At 36.9% G+C, this 21,126-nt stretch overlaps 1 long non-coding RNA gene across 2 annotated transcripts in view; it reads left to right on the forward strand.

Moving 5' to 3' along the window:
* The window catches only part of LOC125912436 (uncharacterized), a 147,527-nt gene that overhangs the window by 115,531 nt on the left and 10,870 nt on the right, over positions 1–21,126 (forward strand). For both annotated transcript variants that reach the window (XR_007454740.1, XR_007454741.1), the window contains one exon: positions 15,276–15,344. This is a non-coding gene — a long non-coding RNA (uncharacterized LOC125912436). The remainder of the gene's footprint in view (positions 1–15,275; positions 15,345–21,126) is intronic.

A 21,126-nucleotide genomic window follows, 5' to 3' on the forward strand; every position in this document is an offset into this window, starting at 1 on the left:
TTTTTTTGGTTTTTGGTTTTGGTTTTTTGTGGCGTGTCAATTGTGTCTGTGAATGAGATTGAAATCACTCCGACAAATGATACAAACAGATTGTTGCAGCCTGGGTGAGCTTTAGAGAGCTAAACAGAAGAGAAATAGCACACAGGATTCTTAGATATGTCCTTGCCTTTTCTGTGGCTCAGTCCCTCTGCCTGTTGTCATGGGGGATATTCAGCTGGCAGGTGCTGTCACCTGCTGCTTATGATGATGGGGGTTTTCAGTCCGGAATGCTTGGGAGAGCTCTCAGAAGAATATTGCCATTCTGAGCTCTCATGCTTACCTCTTGTACGATTCATCTCCACTTGAAACTGAACGGAATCCCATTAATTATCACTTCAGATAGTAAATCAGTTTCTCATATGTGCAAAGAAGGCTGCACCCCCCAGCCCCTCTTTTTGTTTGAGATCGCCAGAGAGTTATTACAGATGGTATTGAACTCATAAGAATAATTTTAGCATTACTGCAACAACAAAGCATTTTGTAAATGTATAACCTTGTTTTTCTTAAAAAGCCCTGAATAACTGTGAAGTCACATTGCTGGCTTAAGTGTGATAGCTCTTCTCTCCCTCTGCTCCCTCCAACTTTAAAAGCATGTATTCAGTCCCCAGCTTTAAAGTCAAGGCAATGTGCTGATTGACTGTGCTGACATAATTGTGTTAATGACAAGACACGACGGCTACATTGTTAGATAGGTCGCTTATCATCACTATTTATTTAGTTCACTCTGCCAAGACTGAATTATACTTTTTATATATTGTGGTTAGAGTCAGTCATTTAAAGTGATTCAGTGTTGAAACAACATTTTTTTTACAAGTCTTTTAGCTGTAGTTCAAGAGAAAAAAAAGTCTTCTACAGCATCATTAAACAGGGTTCAAAGTAAGTCCTTGCTGAAAGATGTGAAGTTTGAGCTCTTAGGAAATGAAATCTTTGATCTCCAAAATGATTAGTGAAAACATTTTTGTACACAGGCCCATTTTTATCTCATGTTAAAGAAAATAATACAATTTAATCTATGTAATACTTCTCATTCTGATGCCTCAAGTCAACCTCTGTTGCCAGTGTCTACAACTGCCCGAGAGCCCTCTGCTCTTTGCTGAAGGAAGGAACTAGAGACGGGTCTATCTTTCAAGGCATCAGAGCTATTTGGCTGAATGCAAAAGGACCTTACTCACATGGTGCCACCATGTTGTCTTGAAAGGATGGTATTTCAAAGATGTGACATTCTCAGGGTATTTTTCCTCCCCAGGAAATAGTACAGAAAAAGAAAAAAAAAAAAAATATATATATATATATATATATTTGAGGCAATAGGCCATCCCAAGACACTGTGTGACAACAGGAATTATGGCCTTTGGGATAAGAAGACAATACATGCTAAAGTAGTTAGCACACAGGCTGAGTGAACTCTACATGGGCCTGACAAAAAGGTATGTAAAAGTGGAGTGGTAAAACCAAAAGCTCAGATTGCCCTTCAGGTTCATAGAACTGACTTTCATTCTTATCTTTAATTTTATTTGCTTTAGATGCATATTTAAGCTTCATTCATTCATTCATTCATTCAGCCCCAGACATTGTTCTAGGCTCTGGGACATAGTAATGAGTAAAACCAACCCCCCCATCTTCATGAAGTTTCCATTCTACGGAAGACACTCGTAAGCGTTCTTGTTCGTGAATGCTATGCTCTCAGGCTAGAATTTCTCTAATTGCTGGGTCAGGTGATACACATGTTTTACTGACATTGCCAAACTGGTCTCCAACATGGTCTCCGTCAATTTAAACCTGTATACCTTGTCATCTCACCAACTGTTGATATTTTCATACTTTTAGATTTTGCAAATCCGATGGATAAGAAATTTTATACCATTGTAAATTAAACTTGCATTTCATGGCTACTAAGGAAGCTGAGCATCTTTTTGTTAATCACTGAGTTTGTTGTCCGTTGTTGGCTACTCTGTTTCCTATTTTGCCTGTTCATATCACCTGCTTATTTTTTTTCACTTGCTCATTTTTAAATTGGAATGCTTGTCTTTTTCTCATTGAATTGTGGAAAGTTCTTATGTACTGTGGATGACAATGCTTGTCAGTTATGTATCGCAAATAATTTGCACCCAGTCTATCCTTTTCCTTCTTGTGATAGTAGTATTTGTATTAAAAACAAAAGTTTTTGATGTTGTCAAATTTTTCCTTATGGCTTTTACTATTGAATTACCTTGTCCTATACTGTGATGGTACAGATATTCTCTAATTTCATCCTAAGTGCTGTTAAGTTTTGCTTTCACCTTTAGGTCTCTATTTCACCAGGAATTGATTTGTGTGTTTGTTATGAGGCAGAAATTCAGTTTTCCCCTCACATGGTTATCTAGTGTTAACATGGCAGACCATGGATTTATAGTGCCATGCATTATAGTTCTTATATGTTTATGGTTTTTTTCCGGACAACCTGTCTAGTTGCTTCTGTTCCAGTCCTGACTCACTCTCATACTGTATTATTTTTTTAATTTTTATTTTTGAGAAAGAGATAGTATGAGTGGGGAAGGGGCAGAAAGAAAGGGGTACAGAGGACCCAAAGCAGACTCTGTGCTGACAGCAGAGAGCCCTATGTGAGGCTCGAACTCACGAACCATGAGATCATGACCTGAGCTAAGAACAAGAGTCGAATGCTTAACTGATTGAGCCACCCAGCCACCCCTTATATTAATTATTATGAGTATAATTTTAATTATAATGTTTCTTGATATATTACATAGCAAGCCCCACCTTACTCTTATTATTGTAAATCATCTTAGCTCTTTACATTTCTATATTAATTTTATAATAACTTATCAGATTATATTTTAAAAATCCTATTCAAATTTTGACTAGATTACATAGATTAATTTGGGGAGAAATTGTGTCATCATAATAATAAATTTTCCTATCTGTAAACAGGTTTCTCTATTTATTTAGATCTCCTTAAAGTTTTAACTCTTTTTCCTTTAAGGTTTTCACTTCTCACTTCTCTTCAAAATTTTTGTTAGAATCTCTTTCTAAATATTTTTCTAATTGTTGTTAGAAAATACAGGAATGCACTGTATATTGATTATTTATCCAAAAACCTTGAAATCTCTTTGAAGTCTTAAATCCTGTTAGTACATAACCTGTTTTCTTAAAAAAAAAAAATGTCATTAATGGATTATAAGTCTTTTCCTTCCTTATTTTTAATTTACTTTTTTTTAAAAAGTTTATTTATTTTGGAGAAAGGGAGATAGAGAGCATGCGGGGGAGAGACAGAGAGAGAGAGAAAGAGAGAATCAATCCCAAGCAGGCTCTGTGCTGACAGCAGAGCAGGGCTTGAACCCATGAACCGTGAGATCATGACCTCAGCCAAACACTTAACAGACTGAGCCATGCAGACGCCCTTTCAATTTACTTTTAAAAATCTATTCATCTAATATAATAAACATGGCTAGGACCTCCAGAACAAAAATAAATGCAAGTTAGTGTTTAACCTTTCTTGTCTCTCAAATTTTTAAAATATTTCACCATTAAGTTGACATTTACTACTGATTTAGCAGGGGTGTTTTGTTGGTTTTTTTTTTCATTTTGAAGATTATTATAACTTTTATCACAAAGAAGAGTTGAATTTCATCACTTTTTCTGCATCTGGTGAGTGATCTCATGTGTTTTTTTCTCCTTAAATTTGTTAATGTAGTGAGTTGCCTCAATAGATTTCTTAATATTAAGCCAACCTTACAATTTTGAAACATCCTCAATTGAATCACGATGTATTTCTTTTAATATATTGGATACATTTGATTTACAATTTCGATTTGTTTTCTATTGTGGTAGAATACACATAACATAAAATTTACTATCTTAACAATTTTAAGTGTACAGTTCAGTATTAAGTATATTCACAATGTTGTGCAACCAATCTCCAGAACTGTCTCATCTTGCACAATGGAAACTCTATACCTATTAAACAATAACTGCCCATTTTACCACCCCTAGTCCTCAACATTCACCATTTTACATTCTGTCCATATGAATTTTACTACCATATATGTAGGGTAGAATCATAGAATATCTGCCTTTTCGTGACTGTCTTATTTCATTTAGCATAATGTCCTCAAGGTTCATCCATATAAGGATGAACCTCATAGGTTCATCCATTTTGTAGCTGGTGTCAGAATTTCCTTTATTTTAAATGTTGAATATGGGATACCTGGGTGGCTCAATGGGTTTAGCATCTGACTCTTGATTTCAGCTCAGGTCAGAATCTCACGGTTAGCGAGATCAAGCCGCACATTGGGCTCTATGCTGACAGCATGAAGTCTGCTTGGGATTCTCTTTCCTTCTCTCTCGTCCCTTGCCCCTTGTTCTCACTCTCTCTCTCTTTCTCAAAATAAATAAATAAACACTAAAAAAAAACTAAATGCCGAATAATATCCCACCTATATGTATATGCTTTATGCATATATGCCACACTTTATTTATTCATTCATCAATGGACACATGGATTGTTTCCACCTTTTGGCTGTTGTGAATAATCCTGCTATGAAGTGATATATAGGTAGCTCCTTTATTTATGATTTTTTAATCTATATTCACAAATAAGATTGTCTCATAATACTTTCTTTGCACAATGTTCTTGTCCGGTTTAGATTTTAAAGTTGCAATAGCCTAATAAAATTAAGAAAGAACTATTAATTTTTTTTTCTTCCTGGAACAGTTTATTTATGATTGGGATTATCTGTCCCTTGAATGTTTAAAAAAGATTATCTTTAAAATCATTAGGATCTGGTGTTTTTATTGTGGTAGAATTTTAACTATTTATACAACTTATTTCTAGTTTCCAGGCCTATTCATGATTTCTGTTACTTTTGCAATCAGTTGTGGTAAATTATAGTTTTCTAGAAATTCTTCTATCCCATCAAATTTTTTAAATATATTCACATAACATATCTCACACCATTTTCTTAATAAATTTGTACTCTTTATAGTTATACCTTAATTGTTATTCTTCGTATTTTTATTTCTATTTTATGCCACCCTCTTTTCTCTTCAAGCAGTTTTACCAAAGTTTGGACTATATTTTAGTCTTTTCAGATGATCACCAGAATTTCAGATTCTCTTGTATCTTTTATTTGATTCATTTTGGCCCTGATTTTTAACATTTCTTTCTTCTTTTCTTTGGTTTTACTCTGTGTTTTCTCTAGATTCTTGGTAGAATAATAATTCAATAATATTCAATAATTTTTCTTCTGTGTATGTCAAAAATCTTTTCCTTTGATGGAAGTTTAGTGCTGTTAGTCCTAAAAGTACATGGCCTGGAGTGGAATCTCTCAATGATTAAATTCTGTCTACTCTACCATTCTACCAGATTTCTCAAGAATATAATCACCAAGAGTATTGTAGGTAAATGCAGTCCAGGGCTGCAGCCTATATCCCATCTGGTCATTTAGTCTACTGACCGCTGTTAACCCATGTGTGAGAGCCAATGCCTTCCAATGCCCACTTAGCAAACCCAGGAGGACAGGATCTCTGAGCAGCTTTTAGTGTTCACTTCCCCTGTGACCTACCCTGCGATCTGTTAAGTATTCTAGTAGAATTTTTCCTTGATCAAGAGAAGTCTTTGGAACTAGTCCTGCCACACCAGTCTCATGGGAGGAGAGTCAGAGAAGAGAGAAATGACAGAAAGTAGTTAAGAGAGGAAAGTGATTAACCCAGACTGGTTCATTTTATAAGCTATTCATTCCTTCCAATAAAAGCACCACACTCCAGTAAAGTAAGGGCACTTTCTGTGCATAAAGACTTTGTTTTTTTCTGTAGCACACCTCAAAGCTCCTTTTCCTTGAGGTGGAGTGATGGGGAGAACAGCTCCACATCTCAGTCCCCAATAGTGGCATTGTTTCGACATTATTTGCAGACTGGTGACCATGGCAAGGGCACTTGTCACATCCAAAGAGTGATGCCCCAGCACTGAGAGGTAGTAATCCTCCTGTGACCGAATTTTCTGCCCTTGACCTTGTGATCAATTAAGGATTGAAGTGGAGAAGTGACTATATCAAGTGGAACTCAGGTGTTTGGGATTCTATAAAGTGATTAAATAGGGGAAAATATGAGGCTGGGAAGAAAAAGATGGATGGTATCACTAGTGGAAGGGGATGTGTAGCACTTAGGTGAATGTAACACTAAGATTGATTAATGATTAACTCGTTTATTTCTGAATATTTATGATGATAATAGCAAGTATTTATATAACATCTACTAGGTACTAAGACCTTTACATTTATTACATTACTTAACATTTACAACAATCCTCTGATGGTATTGTCATCATTGATGTATACATGATGCAACTGAGGCATGGAAAAAGCAGTGATCACATTGCTAGTAGGTGGCAAACTGAGATTCTAACCCAGGAAGATTGGTTGCAGAGTCCAGGCTCAATTTAACCCCCTGTTCTATGATCTCTTAATATATTATTAGACATTGATATACCTATAGTAGAGTATACATCAATATAAAGATGGCACATAAGCTTGAACAAGACATGGCCCCTATTCTCCTCCTTTAATGAGCTTGCAGTCTAGTTACGGTGATTCTTAGCATATAACCTAGGGAAATACAGTAATGAAGTGTAATATACCTAGGAACAAGAAGCTACTAAAGAACCTAGGAGGGAGCCCAATGATTTTTATAGATCCATGTCAAATGGAGGAAATTATATCTCAGCTGACACCTAAAAATGAATAGTAATTATTCAAGCAAAGACATTGAGAGGAGAGAATTCCAGGCAGAGGAAGAGACTATGTAAAGGCCCCCAAGCATGAAACAAATGTATTCAAAAGGTTCATTTACAGGACATTGTGTAAAAGCAATGAGAAAAAGCATGATAGAAAATGCCGGCATAATCCCACTCCAAAGGTCATACCACTGTTGGACCCAACTAGACTAGAATTAGCTATGCAAAGAAACAAAACAGACAAACTAAAAAATCATAAAACTCAAGGGAAGTTATCTTCAGAGTGGCTTAAATGCCTTGCATTTGAGAAAACATAGTATGCAAAAGACAATGATAGAAATAGCTTTCTTGACTTCTGACAAGTTGACGGATTGCAACATGTCAGGCAGATCAATTTATAGTGTTCAATAATTTTTCACATATTTCTCCCTCATGCTCTCTCCACCAGACTCTAAGTTTCTTGAGTACAGAATCATGCCTAAATTATGTCTAAATTTCCTTTAAAAATAGTCCATTGAAGATATCATAGGTATGTTAAAATATTATTTCTCCTTGGTACAGTAGATCTCTACCATGATTATTTACATCTCATATGCTTTGTCTGTTAACACTTTTTAAGATTTTGGTGTCTTTGACCTCTAAGGATGAAATAATAAAAATTTTAAGACAGGCATAAAGTTAGTATGTTATTCTTATTTCAAACAATTTGCAGTGAATTTGAAATTTGAGTGAATTTTATCCCTCAGAATAGAAAAGCTCCTTTATGGTCATTATGGTGTGAGTAAATATAGATTTCCCTGTGAATACTACATTGACATTTTTTTCTATATTTGTGTACTGCTATATGAATGAATGGGCAATATATTTTTTAGCACATTATTTTCCTTGTTCTTTGAAACAAATTCTAAGCTATTAGGAAAATCGGCATTCTTGACCCTGTTAAAACAATGTACATATTTTACTCTGTAGTCTAAAGAAGATGGAGTTTTCCCCAGATGTATTTGGTACTTTTGAGATCACAAGATCATTGGTCATGTCACATACGTACAGAGACTGAAGCACTCTCTTAATTTCCTTTAATATAACAGGGACACAGTAGGCAATGTGTTCATATTTAGCCCTTATTTAGTTTTCAGAACATGGAAGATGCATAGCACAAAGTGGCTTTTAGAAACTACTGTAGTAAGTACTCACAAATTATATATATCTGTGAATACATATATGTATTATCTCAATAGGTAGGTGATAGATAGAAGTATATAGATATAGATACCCATAGATTAACATCCGAACATCAAAGTTTACTCACTATGAAGAAAAAATAAAAAGTCATCAGGGGAAAAAAGTTACTTTTATTGTAAGTTTTATCTTTGATTGATACAAGTATCAAGAGAAAAATAGATCCAACTATTATCGCTATCTGTTGATCTCAGGTGTCATTTATTCCAAATACAGTTAGTAAGCACCTATAATGTGCCAGGCACTGTATTAGGCTCTGGGAGTATACTTCTGCAGAAGACAGACACATCTACTCCTTGAGAGTTAGGCCATACTGCAGTGTAAATAGCCTTTAGAGTAAATCTTGGAGAAAGCCATGTATATGGCAGCATAGCTCTTGTGGGAAGCCAATTACTAATGATTCCTGTCATTTATGACCTTTGTCTTAAGCAGACACTCGAAACTAAAACAATTATTCTCCAAAATCCATTTTGCTCAGTCCTCTCTAGGGGTATTAATTCATTCAGACAGGGCAAACACCAAAAGAAATTTCTACATACAAATATTCAACCAGGTTTGACAATTTTTTCTAAACTGTTCCACGCTAAATTTCCTTTTCTGTCCCCTTTCTGCTGATGCGCCCATCTCTAGATGTCACCAGCCTACCTGTGTGCAGTAAAGAAACTAACATTGGGTTTTCACTAATTTGACTCCCACATTGGACTGTATCTTTCAACCAACTCCAGAGTGTAGATTTTTATATGAGTCCTCCTGCATTCACAAAAGTCTTCCTCACGGCATATCAAGTTTGGTAACTTACTGCATGGAAAAAAATATGCCCAGACTTTCAGAGAGGGGCACACTTTACACTCAGGGTTTGGTTTCAAGGAAGTTCAAGTCCCCTACCCTGCAGTGAAGTTAAAGAAAAAGATCAACATAAGTGGGTATTGTGGCATTGTTTTCCTCATTATAATTCTTCATCGTCTAGTTATTACTAAAAGAATACTAGGAGAATCAGGTTTGGAAGAACAGTTCTGTTGTTCTAGTTCTTTTCTCATTCCCAATATTTCTTTAAGCAACAAATTTCCTCAAGTATATTGTCTGCCTTTCAAAAGAGAAACTCTAAACCTTTAAATGATTTATCTATTCTGAACTCATCCCTCCATGAGGCCATCGTATGTCTTTTCTTTTCCTCATATGTTGAATTGTATTTTCTACTTGAGGGCCCGTGTGTGTGTGTGTGTGTGTGTGTGTGTGTTTATCAATGATGAAAAAGTTTGTCTTCATGTCGTAATAATTTAAGTATACTTATAAGAATACATAAATGTTCAAAGTAAATAGAATATGTCCTGTCAGATATGTTTACAGAATGAGAATAAAGACAGGCAAGTTCTTTAAAGGAACTTGAAAAGTTTCCTAGGCATAATGTGGGGAATCATCAACTCTAATCTGGGAATGATGACAGTACAAGCTAATTCTGGGAGAATAAAAACTGATTTGGATGCTAGTTAACCTGTTTAAAAACTCTTAGCTCGTAATCCCTGATAATCCATGATTTCCCAGAAATTGTTCTGGGTGATTCAGCATTTTTTAAGAGAAGCCAATATCCTGGCAGTCCTTAAAGACTTACAATCTATGATTTTTTAAAAATAATCTCTATCCAATCAAGTAAATTCTCTTCTATTCTTAATTTCCCAAAACTTTTTATAGTCATGAATAGATATTAAATTTTATCCAATTTTTGTATATCCATTGAAGTGACCATATTTTTTCTTTGTTCTATTAATGTGGGTGATTTAATGATTAATTTTTGAATATTGAGCCAACTATGAATTCTTGGGATAAACTTGACTTGGTTATGATGTATTTATTATTTTAATATATCACCAGATTCTATTTTTTAATATATCACTTAAGGATTTTGCAGCAATATTTATATGAGAAATTGGCTTGTACTTATCCTTTCTTTTAAATAAAGTCTTTTACAGGTTTTATTTATTTATTTATTTATTTATTTATGAGAGAGAGAGAGAGAGAGAGAGAGCAGGCACAACCAGAGGAGGGGCAGAGAGAGAGAACAAGAATCTTAAGCAGACTCCACACTCAGTGTAGAGCCCGACTTGGGGCTCGGATCTCAGGACCCCTGGATCATGACCCAATCCAAAATCGAGACCTGAGCCAAAAGCAAGAGGCTAATGCTCATCCAACTGAGTCACCCAGGCACCCCTACAGGTTTTAATATCAAGGTTCTCTTTGCCTTTTAAAATGCATTGGAAAGTGTTTTCAGTTTAGTTCTCTGGGAGAATTTGTCTAAGATTGGCATAATTTTCCTTAAATGTTTGGAAGAATTCATTGGTAAAGTCATCTAGGTTTAAAGATTTTTTTTTTTTGTGGCAAGCTTTTAATTAAGGATTCAGTTTATTTAACGGATATAAGAACTATTCAGATTTTCTATTTAATATTGTATTAGTTTTGAAAACTTGTATTTTTCTAGAAATTTATCTATTTCATCTAAATTTTCGAGTTTAGGGGCCTAAAGTTTTCCACACTATGCTGTTAGTATCCTTTCAACGTCTCTAGGATTATAGTAATATCCCATTTTTCAGTTCTAAGACTGATAATTTGTATCTTTTCTTTTTGAACAACCTATCAATTAATAGTCTTTTCAAATAATCAACTTCTGGCTTTGTTGATTTCTTCCCTTGTAACTTTACTTTTTGTTTCATTTTCTTCTGCTTTTGTCTTTAATAGTTTCTTTCTTTATTTGATGTTCATTTGTTTTGGATTCTTACCCCACATTTCTTTAGATCAATTGTCACATTATTGATTTTCAACTTTTCTTCTTTTCTAGTATATTCATTTCAGGCTATCAATTTCCCTCTGATCACAGCCTTCACAAATTTCTAAAAGTTTTGATGTAATATTTTCATTATCATTTAGTTCAAAATATTTTCTAATTTCCCTAGTAATTTCTTATTTTTGCAAAGATGATTTTTAAATATGTTTCTCGATTTCCAAAACTTGGATATTTTAAAAGTACCACTTTTTATTGATTTCTAGCTTAATTCTGCTCAGGTCAGAGAACATACTCTGTCTGATCTCAGCCTTTCAAAATTTGAAACTTGCTTGATGATCCAGGATATGGTCGATTTTGGTAAATATTCCACATGTACTTGAGTATAATATATATCATTAGATTCAGATATGACCACCTCTCTTTTTGAATGGGAGTTTCTGGGCCATTTACGTTAAATGTAGTTACTGATTTCTATAGTTTTATAGCTATAATCTTATGCTTGTTTTCTATTTGTTCCTTCTGCTTTACATGTGGTTTTCTCTCCTTTTTATCCTTCCTTTAAATTATTTTTTATCATCCAATTTTCTTATTAGTTTGCTAACATTTTATCATTATTTTTAATGATTACTCAAGAGAATAAAGTATGCATCCTTGTTTTATTACGGTCCATGTTTTTACCTCTTCTCAAATAAGGCTGATATTATACTTTCACTCCCTTTGTCCGTTCTACCACTTATATTATTTTCTATGCATTTTAATTCTACGTATATATTTTATATTTTATACTACACAAGATGTTAGTGTTATTATTTTTTACAGTAAATATTAATTTTCATTTACCTACACTAGTCAATGATTTCTTCCTTTCTTTTTCTTCTTTCTTTCTTTTTTTTTTTTTTTGACACTGAGCTTTCTTAAAGGTAGGTTGGTCAGACCATTTACAACACAGATCAGAGTTAGCAGAGCAATTTGCCTCATGCAGGCTGAGGCAAGGTGACCAAGAAAGAAGTGTGACAACTTGAATTGCATGCTGGGCTCACCATTGATTGGCTACAGAATATTTGGCAAGTTTCTCAACTTGTCTACAACCATATTTCCTTATCTTTAAAATGAGAGGTTGAGATTATAGAAATTTGATTCCAATTTTAGCTTTTTGTGATTCCAGGGCATTTTTCTTTGCCAGGGCTACAATTAATAGACTATGCCATTATATCATAGTGTCCCTTATGATTTTAAATTATTTATTTTTATTTAATTAAATTATAATTTTAAGTATATTAAATTAAATAATAGATTTAATTTTATTTAATTATTTTAATGCAATTAGAGCCACAAGTACAGTTAACAGGAATTATTTGTTATTACTGTTTAAATCTAAAAGTTGAACAAACTAAATATTTCCATTTTTCTCCAACTTATTACATAAAAACTATAATGTCAGTTACATTTAACATTTTTAGTGGCAATTAAAAAATTTTGTTGCTTTCCTGATTATTATTATTATCTAACTGATTATCTGTGAGGCTTATTTCCAATACTAAACACATATTCACACACACACACACACACACACACACGGATATAAAGGCAAGTTTTCTTCTATGGTATGTTATTTTATGTTTCCAATTATCTCAAGGGATATAATGAAATTTTAAAAAATTTATTTTAATTCACTTTAATTTAAAAAATAAACATGCCACATACCATTTTGGATACTGGATGGAGGAATAAGAGAAAAATAATTAGTATTAGGTTGAAACAATCCCTAAGAGGTTGGAAATAAAATTTAAGGAGTGAGTTAAAGGTCTTCTTTCTTGTTACATAATAGGAATTCAGTAAATACTGAATAAATGAATGAATGTCAAGTGTGAAAACAAGGGAATTAAATTTTACAGAATCATCTGAACAGGAATATAATTGAGAGTGAATAACGCTGCATCTTGGCGATATCTGGGAAAATCAAAAGTATTTGATTCATATGTTTCAGCGAAAGAGAAGCATTTACAGAATGCACCAGCATTGTTGCCATCACAAGCCAATGGTATAGTAATTAGTATTTGCCAGCATTATTCCACTGTAGCCATGTAGAAATTAATGCTTTTCTAGTGTAGTCCAAAGCAAGGAATGTTCATGTCTGCTTTCAATACTGCCCACTCTGGTTGCCTCTTCTCTTAAAAACTTCATACAAAAAAATCTATTTTTAATGTGTTGACTTGTTAAAGTTAGGCACTATCACCTACAAAGTAAAAAGCACTCTGTATTGTATGCCTATATCCACAGTCCAAAAACTGACTTATTCATGCAGTAATTAGAAATAACTCAGGCCAGAAGAAAAGCTTCAGCTTTCCAACAGGCTCTCCAAATCAACTTGCTTATACTTTTCGCTTGGAGATATATTCCAAACAGTCGTTCCTTTTCTAGGTTCTTCTAATGGCTGCTCTCTCATATCCTACCAAAAAGTTTCACCTTTCCTCGAATTTACTGTGTAAAAGTGAGGAAAAAGGCATCACTGATTTCAGCAATTGAGAGGGGACATTGGGAATAGAAGGGACAAGCCAAGGTCCTTCTGGATGGATCTTTAATATGTCTACAGCTTTCTAAATTGGATTTTATATTTCCTTTTTACTCACATATGGAAACATGTTCATGGTATAAACATATTAAACATGCTCATGGTATAAAATTTGGAAAAATAGATAAAATATGTAATGAAGAAAAATCAAAAGTATCAGTAATTTCACCACACAGATTATTATCTGTTTACTCTGTGGTGCATTTTCTTTATCCTAAGTGAAGACGACATTGTATGTACAGTTTTGTACTCTGCTTTTTGTTGTATTTTATTTTATACATGTGTTCAAATGTATTTATTCATTTCCCTATTGATGAACACTTAGGCCAATTCTACATTTTTAATATTTTAAATAATTTTAGATGTGCCTCAGTGTCTACAAATCTTTATGTTCATAGCTAATTATTTTCTTATGAAGAATTACTAGCCATAAAATTATGTGTACCTTTGTACACATTTTATAGCTCTAGATAAAGTGTCCAAATTACCAAGAAGGCAATTTTTTTGTATTTCATGCAGTGATGTACGAAAATAGCCATTTATCAGCCACCTCAACAAACTGGATATTACAGCTTTCTTTGCTATTTGCCAATTTTTAGAAGAATAAATGTATCTGTTAGTTTTATATGCACTTTTTTCACAACTTATTATTAACGTTTTTTTGGAAACAAGTTCAGCTGAATTGTAGAGAGTGCACTGAAGCAAGACAGAACCTCGTAAAATGCAGGTACTTGCCCCACCCAGACACATTTAATTTTCCCACTTTTCCAATTGAACAGGTGTCTGTATGTGGCTCACTCACTTGCACGTATGGTGCCATTGCTTATTCTTTACCCAGTCGGCCCACCAACCCCCTACAATCTCTGCCACTAAGAGGTCCTGTTTGTGCAGACAAGATCAAGCTATTGATCAACTTTGGAACTAGATGTCAGTGATCCCCTCTGACAGGGAAGTGTCGTTCTGCACTTCATGGAGGACACCAAGGGTGCTGGAGACTCAGGAACGTAGAATCCAAGTTTACTGCGTGTATGTGTATTATTATACTGTGATGAGAATGGACCTGATGCCAAGAGCAATGATGTTGTGTATTCACCAAACAGTATAAACTATTTGCAAAAAGTATCAGTATTAAGTCGAGACCATCTTAGATAATTCACAACCTGAAGGCTTTCTGGAGAACAAATATATTGTGGGTAAGCACTTGACTCTCTTGCAGAGATTAATAATTTAATCATAAACTGATTTTAATGCACCCTGATGATTTTTTTGTTTTGTTTCCTGAGCTAAGTGTTCTTAAGAAATTCTGCAGTGGTAAATGAAATCACATTATAACTGCTGAGAAATTCCTGCTAGCTTATTTAACATTCAAACAATGTTTATTGACCACAGCCAGAGTGTATGGGTGAGGAATGTAGTCTCTGCAGTCAGACCAGACTGCCCTGGCTCCAATCCACTTTCTCCACTTAATAGCTGTGACCTTGAGCAATTTAGTTAACCTTTCAGTGCCTCAGTTTCCTCTGTAAAATGGGGATAATTTGCCTCCTACTTCAGTAGGTGCTACAAGGATTAAATAAGATAATATATGTTTATAACAATGCCTAAAACATAGGAAGTGCTCTATAGACAGTATTGATTAGCGTAATGTATCTAGAGAACAAACATCTTGCTCAACATAGTAATATGTAAAGATATAAATTAGACATAGTGATTAATCTCAACTAATTTACAACACAGCAGGGAAGATAAAACATGTATGCAAAGCCTAGAAATTTTTCAAGGCTCAGATTAAATGCATCAAAATCTTCATTAATTCTCTCTTGTTCAAGTGTAATCTTCCCAACTTCAGCCTAAATGGACTTTCTCCTTACCACATTCTACCAGTTTTGTAATCAATTATGTATATGTCTATTCTTTCTTACCAGATTTTGATCTCCATGAAGCACATTTATTTCATCCTACTTCTCCATTCCTGGTCTGTTGGCTGATACACAGTAAGTGCTCAATAAATATTTGATGAAGGAAGGAAGGAAGGAAGGAAGGAAGGAAAGAAGGCCTAACGATCCAAGGCAGTATATGGCAATTGCCACCAGAACAAGCGTCATAATCAAAACACTATAGACATTCACTTTCATCTCTGCCATGAAAGCTGGAAAGGTCCAGAGAGATCCACTCCTGATTTGCATTTGTTATGGGAAGTTTTGTGGGAAACATGGCACTGGAGGAGGTTCTTAAGTGATTGAACATGGCACTCAGTCTCCCTGAGCCTCAGCTTTTTTAACCAGCCTTTTCCAACCTTCTCTCCTCATTGTGAAGTTCAGGAAATATGCATTTCTTCACCGAATACATGCCTTCTCAAATTTACAGAAATAGTCCAAGCATTGATTTTGAAAACATAATTCACCCTAGTGCACATGTCCTGGGAAATGGAGAAATATATGACAGAGATACACATCATGCGTCCAAAGATAACTTCATAATGGTTTCTGGGTTGTTAAAATCCGAGGAAACCATTGCCTTTTAGAGGAAAGTTACAGTAAATGTCACCATATGAATAAACATTGGAGTGACATGCTTAAGCCTGGTTTTACTTGTTATGATTATGTTGCCTGACTCTTACCACCAGAAGTGCTTCCCTCATATTTTCCTTCACATTAACATTTACGATGAAGGGACAGCATTCCCCTTTGCTCACATTGGCCAAAATGAGCCCCTTTACACCCGGCAGTATTTCAACAGTCACAGACCAGTGAGAGACCAGCATAAACCCAGCTTGCTATGGGCCTCAGCCTGCTTCACCAGCTCTACCCCAGCCAACAGAACTGCCATTTGAAATCCATCTGTTACAATTCATGGACCTAAATTCTGACCTAGCAGGTAGTTGTTGAGCCGTGAGCAGAAAGGACAAGAGATTCTAAAGGGAAACATTCTTCAGGCGCTGCTACGTGTTCCCTAAAACATGAAACACCTAAGACAGCACCACGAGGCATATTTTTCAGTGCAGAAGCAGCAGAAAACAGAACATGACTCCCCACCCCTTCTTTATATTCCAATGAGATTTGCTAGTTTAACCAGGGCTGCAGTACAAAAGCACTTGTGGTTCATGTTATATTAATAGTGTGGCCTGATTATCAAAAACCATTATTCTTGGTTATCTTGCAGCAGCTGTACCGAGCTGCTATAAGTCAGAGTGACTGCCCGCACGGCGTTTGCTCCATGCTTATGATAACAGTATTTGTGATGCAAAAGTGCATTTGTAAAATTATTGCCTTTTAAAGATCAGATTTGTTATAAATGAGATGTGATCACACAACTTCTTTTCCCTGTATAAAAAAATTAAATACATAAATTAAATGTCAGTATCCTCCCTCGTCGTGGCCTCACATGGGTCACTTTACTTGTGGTCAAACTCAGAGGTATGGCTTTCAAAGCAGATGCGGCGTTAGCTGATTCCTGGCCAGGGGCACAGGCAGTCGCTTTTCTTCTCCTTTTCTTTGATGTTGTCTTCTGTAGTTCTGATTGCCGCCTGGTGGATCCAGCCCTTTTTTTATGCTGGCTGAGGGGCGCTTTGTTTAGTGTAGTTTAGTTTTGTTTTTTAAAAGCAGTAATGATAATGGATCGGAAGCCATACCATTTCCCCATAGATTCAAATCACTGTTTCCGGTTCTCTGCAGAACTTTATGTGGCTGGAGTGGCTGCATTCACTGCTCCTTAATGCTAATGCCACTGTGGTCGACTTTTTAATTTCACCCTCCCTGGCTGTGACGCTTTCTCAGGCTTGGGTTTTGCACGGCAGAAGAGACAAAGCCAGGAAGTAAAGCAACTCTAATAAAGTAAAAGAACTCAGTTTTAATACTCACTAATCTCCTTCTCTGGGTTATATGTTTCATTATACATGTTACACCAACCGGGAATAAGAGAGATGTGACTTTACTAGTGAAAGCGCAAGGGACACTCTTCCTGTGCATCTTTCCAAGCCCCCCAGCTCCTTTATAAACAAACATATACAGGACTCTCTCTCCCCTTATGCTGTTCCTCTTTGAACAGCATTTTAGAATCCTTGATTGTTATAGACAGTTAAGCTTTTCAGCCCTAATTCATTAAAAAAATATATTCATGACAAGTTGTTTGAAATGTGGTCCCTTAAGCTTTTTCTGTCTTTTAGAAACTGTTTCATATCGCTATCTAAGAAGAAAAGCCAGCCAAGATTTACATTTTAATTTAGTTAACCAAATAGTTCAGACTGTGTTCTCCAAAGACAAAGACTGGTCTGTAAGTGGGCCGGATTTTCCTGTATTTTATTGCTGTAATTTGCATGAGAAACACCAGATCCTGTATAATTGTTGCTTTGTTGTTGTGATCCGAGTAGCTGTTTCCAATGTCAATAATTATAACTTGAAATGAAATTTAGTAGCAGTTAGGGGGTGGGGAGTGGAGGCGACTGCCAGCCAGTCAGAATTTCACATCAAACTAACCACAGTCTAGCCTTCTAATGCGATGCGCGCGGCAACCAGGCTTCCAACAAAACTCCATACAAAGTAAATAGAATGAGCAAGTCACTTGAGCCTTGCCACACTATGCATCTTGTGTGATGCCATTTTGTTTGGTATCTAATGAAGAACTAGCATGTTTTATATATGATGGCTGCTAATTGCTTCATTACCCATGCAAATCATAAAGGCAAACTGTGTCTTATCATAAAATCGGTAACTAGGCCATTTAAAAGCGAAGCTCAGGAAAGCATTATTATGTCCATGCTTCTTTTGCTCCTGCATTCTCTCTCTCTCTCTCTCCCTCTCTCTCTCTTTTTTATGACTTTGTATTAAGTTGGAGCATTTTCTCGGTGGTCATTTGTTCCTTTAGATTAGTCTCCAGTTAAGATAAGCATGTAATGGATGAAGCGAGGGGCCTTGTCGAGATTGCTGCTGCTGCAGCCGCTCCAGCTCCTGGCCCGGAGGCGTCCGCAGACCCACCCACCACTTTGCCCGAAGCTCCCAACTTATCTGCCAGGGGAGGGAGGCCTTGGGTTCGGGGATCTGCCCCTGCAGCCGCGCTCCTGCCTGGGCCTCTGTCAACAGCGGAGATGCCACTGTGGGTCTCCGCTGCTGCCGCTGCCTTTCTGGGCTTGTTAAAGGTAACAAGAAACCAGCGGAGAGGAAAAAAGAAAATGAAAGGGGAGGCCTGAGAGGGAACCAAACACCTTCTAAGACCCCCGGCTGAGCAGGGTGTCGTGATAGACAGTCACCTCTTCATTACTCAAATTTGGAACCTCCTGAGCTCCTTATTCCGGATAATTAACACCTTAGCCTTGATAAGGCCACTTCCCACATTTTCCTGATAATCAACCCATAGCTAATAGGCAGCATTTTGTTGTCCTGCCCGAGGTTTTTCTTACCCGAGGGAAAAGAAAAACCTCAGCCAAGGGATTCAAGAACCCAAATAAATGTACAATAACGTACAATTTCAGGCTTCTAATGCAGTTTTCGTTAGGGCACCCCACTCGAGGATGGCAGGCTGGTCCACTGGAAGACAGAGGGGTCGATTACAGTCAATAGAATTCGAGACTAACCCGCAGAGGTGGTGTCAAGGTAACAAAGAAATTCCGCGTGTGCACTAATTCCGCACCGCAGCTGTTGGGGTGTTAGATTAGGAGGCTGCACACCTTTCCCAGGAATATGAAAGCAGACTGTCTAACCGCCTGTGTTTGTCCTCGTAGCCTCATTCTTGCTGCTAGCAGAGCATGTCCCAACTGTTGTCAATTTATCAATGTAACCTGCACTGGTGGGCACAGTGTGAGCAGCCATTAGGACAGGTGCCTCTATCCATCACAGCCAGTCACTTATTCCACCTTGTCAAGGAAACTAAATGGAGCTTTTGGAGAAATGTAAACAACTCTCTAATGGACAATCAAAGCGCCACTTTCTGAAGCAAACAAGAGGAAGAAATCTGACAAGACATTTTTAGGGAGGGGATAATATTTAAGTGTTTTTGAAAAGAACTTTTTAATAGCTGTGGTTTTACAGCACTGGGCTGGCGTGGGCGCGAGAGGAAGTAAACTGGCAAAGTAGAACGACCCAAGCGAAGGCCTTCTTGTGGCCAAAGATTGAGAAATTAGGCTTATGAGGTGGGGACGTGCTGTGTGAAGGAACCATTGACTAATTCTGGGGGAAGAGTCACAAAGTTGATGAGAAAATCGACTTATAAAAAAAATAAATAAAAGGCTTCCTAGGAACAACTGAAGGTTTGTAGTTAATCGTTTGCTTTCATTAGCGTGTTGTTCAAGTTCTAAATGTATATGAGGAGAGTGGAAAAACACCATGAAATATCTATTCCCCAAGACCACCTTTCATGGCAGAATCCTAACTAAACAGATGGCTTTTCCACTGCGTCCCTGAACACAGAAAAGGCAGCTTCATCAAACCAGGAGGGGAAGCAAGTTCCTCGGGAAATGCTCTGAATCTAGCCCCCTTCCCAGAGCAGCATCCCCCTGCTGTGATGGTGTTGACGGGGAGGAGACAACCTCCAACGTAGCCATTTCAAATGTGGGCATTCAGGACTGCACCTTGACCGGTCCTGTGAAGTAGCCAGGGCAAACCAGAGCACAGGTGTTTCTGGCGCAGCATGCCCAGTGCCTTAGGCAGATGGATAGTGCCACACGGAGCCAGCTGAAGCTTCTGGGTGGCCTTCCAGGGATGCTTTGTGGTTATCCATTCTGGAGGCAACAAAGACTGGAGTAGCTGCCAATAAGTGCATCATGGGGGAGGAGAAGTGGCCAATCTCAGAGTCATGCAAAGAAAGAGAAAAGAGAGATGCCCTGGGAAGAGGTTACCTTTTGGGAATCAAGAAGCAGCTAGGGCCAAGAGGTCACTGAAACTTTGCCAACTGACTTGTCTGGAAATAGAAAGAGTCTGGGTTGGGGGCATTGACATTGGCCCTGACACTCTCTCACAAGAGAACGCTTGCCTCAGTCAACTTGGTCTTCCCTAGTGGGTGTCAGCTGCTTTGCTCTCATCAGTGTTTCTGATTTATGGTTACCCTGGGCCATAGAGGTCAATATCCTATTCATGTAAGGTGAGCAAGTGTTGGGTCTTATTAGGCATCTAGTGGTACTACGACCCCAGTTCTCTGAGTCTTCATAACAGTCTGGACCAAATGGGAGTGTGATGGTTAACAAACCACCCCACTGGGGAGAACGTGCATCTTTGTTTCTGTCAGGTGAGCCCTTCTCCAAACATATGCTGTCCATTAGAGCCTTCTGGGACGCCCAGTATCGTAGCCACTAGTGTGGTATTTGGCTTTTGAGCACTTGAAATGTGGCAAGCACGATTGAGGAACAAAATACTTAACTTTTAGTTTATTTCAGTTAATTCAAATTTAAATTTAAATAGCCCTGGGGTGCCTGGGTGACTGGGTCGGTTCAGTGTCTGACTTCTGCTCAGGTCATGATCTCATGGTTTGTGAATTTGAGCCCCGCGTCAGGCTCTGTGCTAACAGCTCAGAGCCTGGAGCCTGCTTCAGATTCTGTCTCCCTGTCTCTCTGCCCCTCCCCCTCTCGCTCTCTGTCTCTCTCTCTCTCTCACACACAAAAATAAATAAACATTTAAAAAAAAATCTTAAATAGCCCCATGTGGCTAGTGGCTACTATTGGAAAAGACAGTTCTTGACCCATTTCCTGAAAAAGTTTGCATATGAATTTAATAAAGTTCTTCTGGAACTGTGCTGTCCAATCTGGCTATCCACGTGAGCTATCTAAATTTAAATTAATTATAATTAGAA

This window comes from Panthera uncia, assembly GCF_023721935.1.
Source record: "Panthera uncia isolate 11264 chromosome C1 unlocalized genomic scaffold, Puncia_PCG_1.0 HiC_scaffold_4, whole genome shotgun sequence".
NCBI lineage: Eukaryota > Metazoa > Chordata > Mammalia > Carnivora > Felidae > Panthera > Panthera uncia.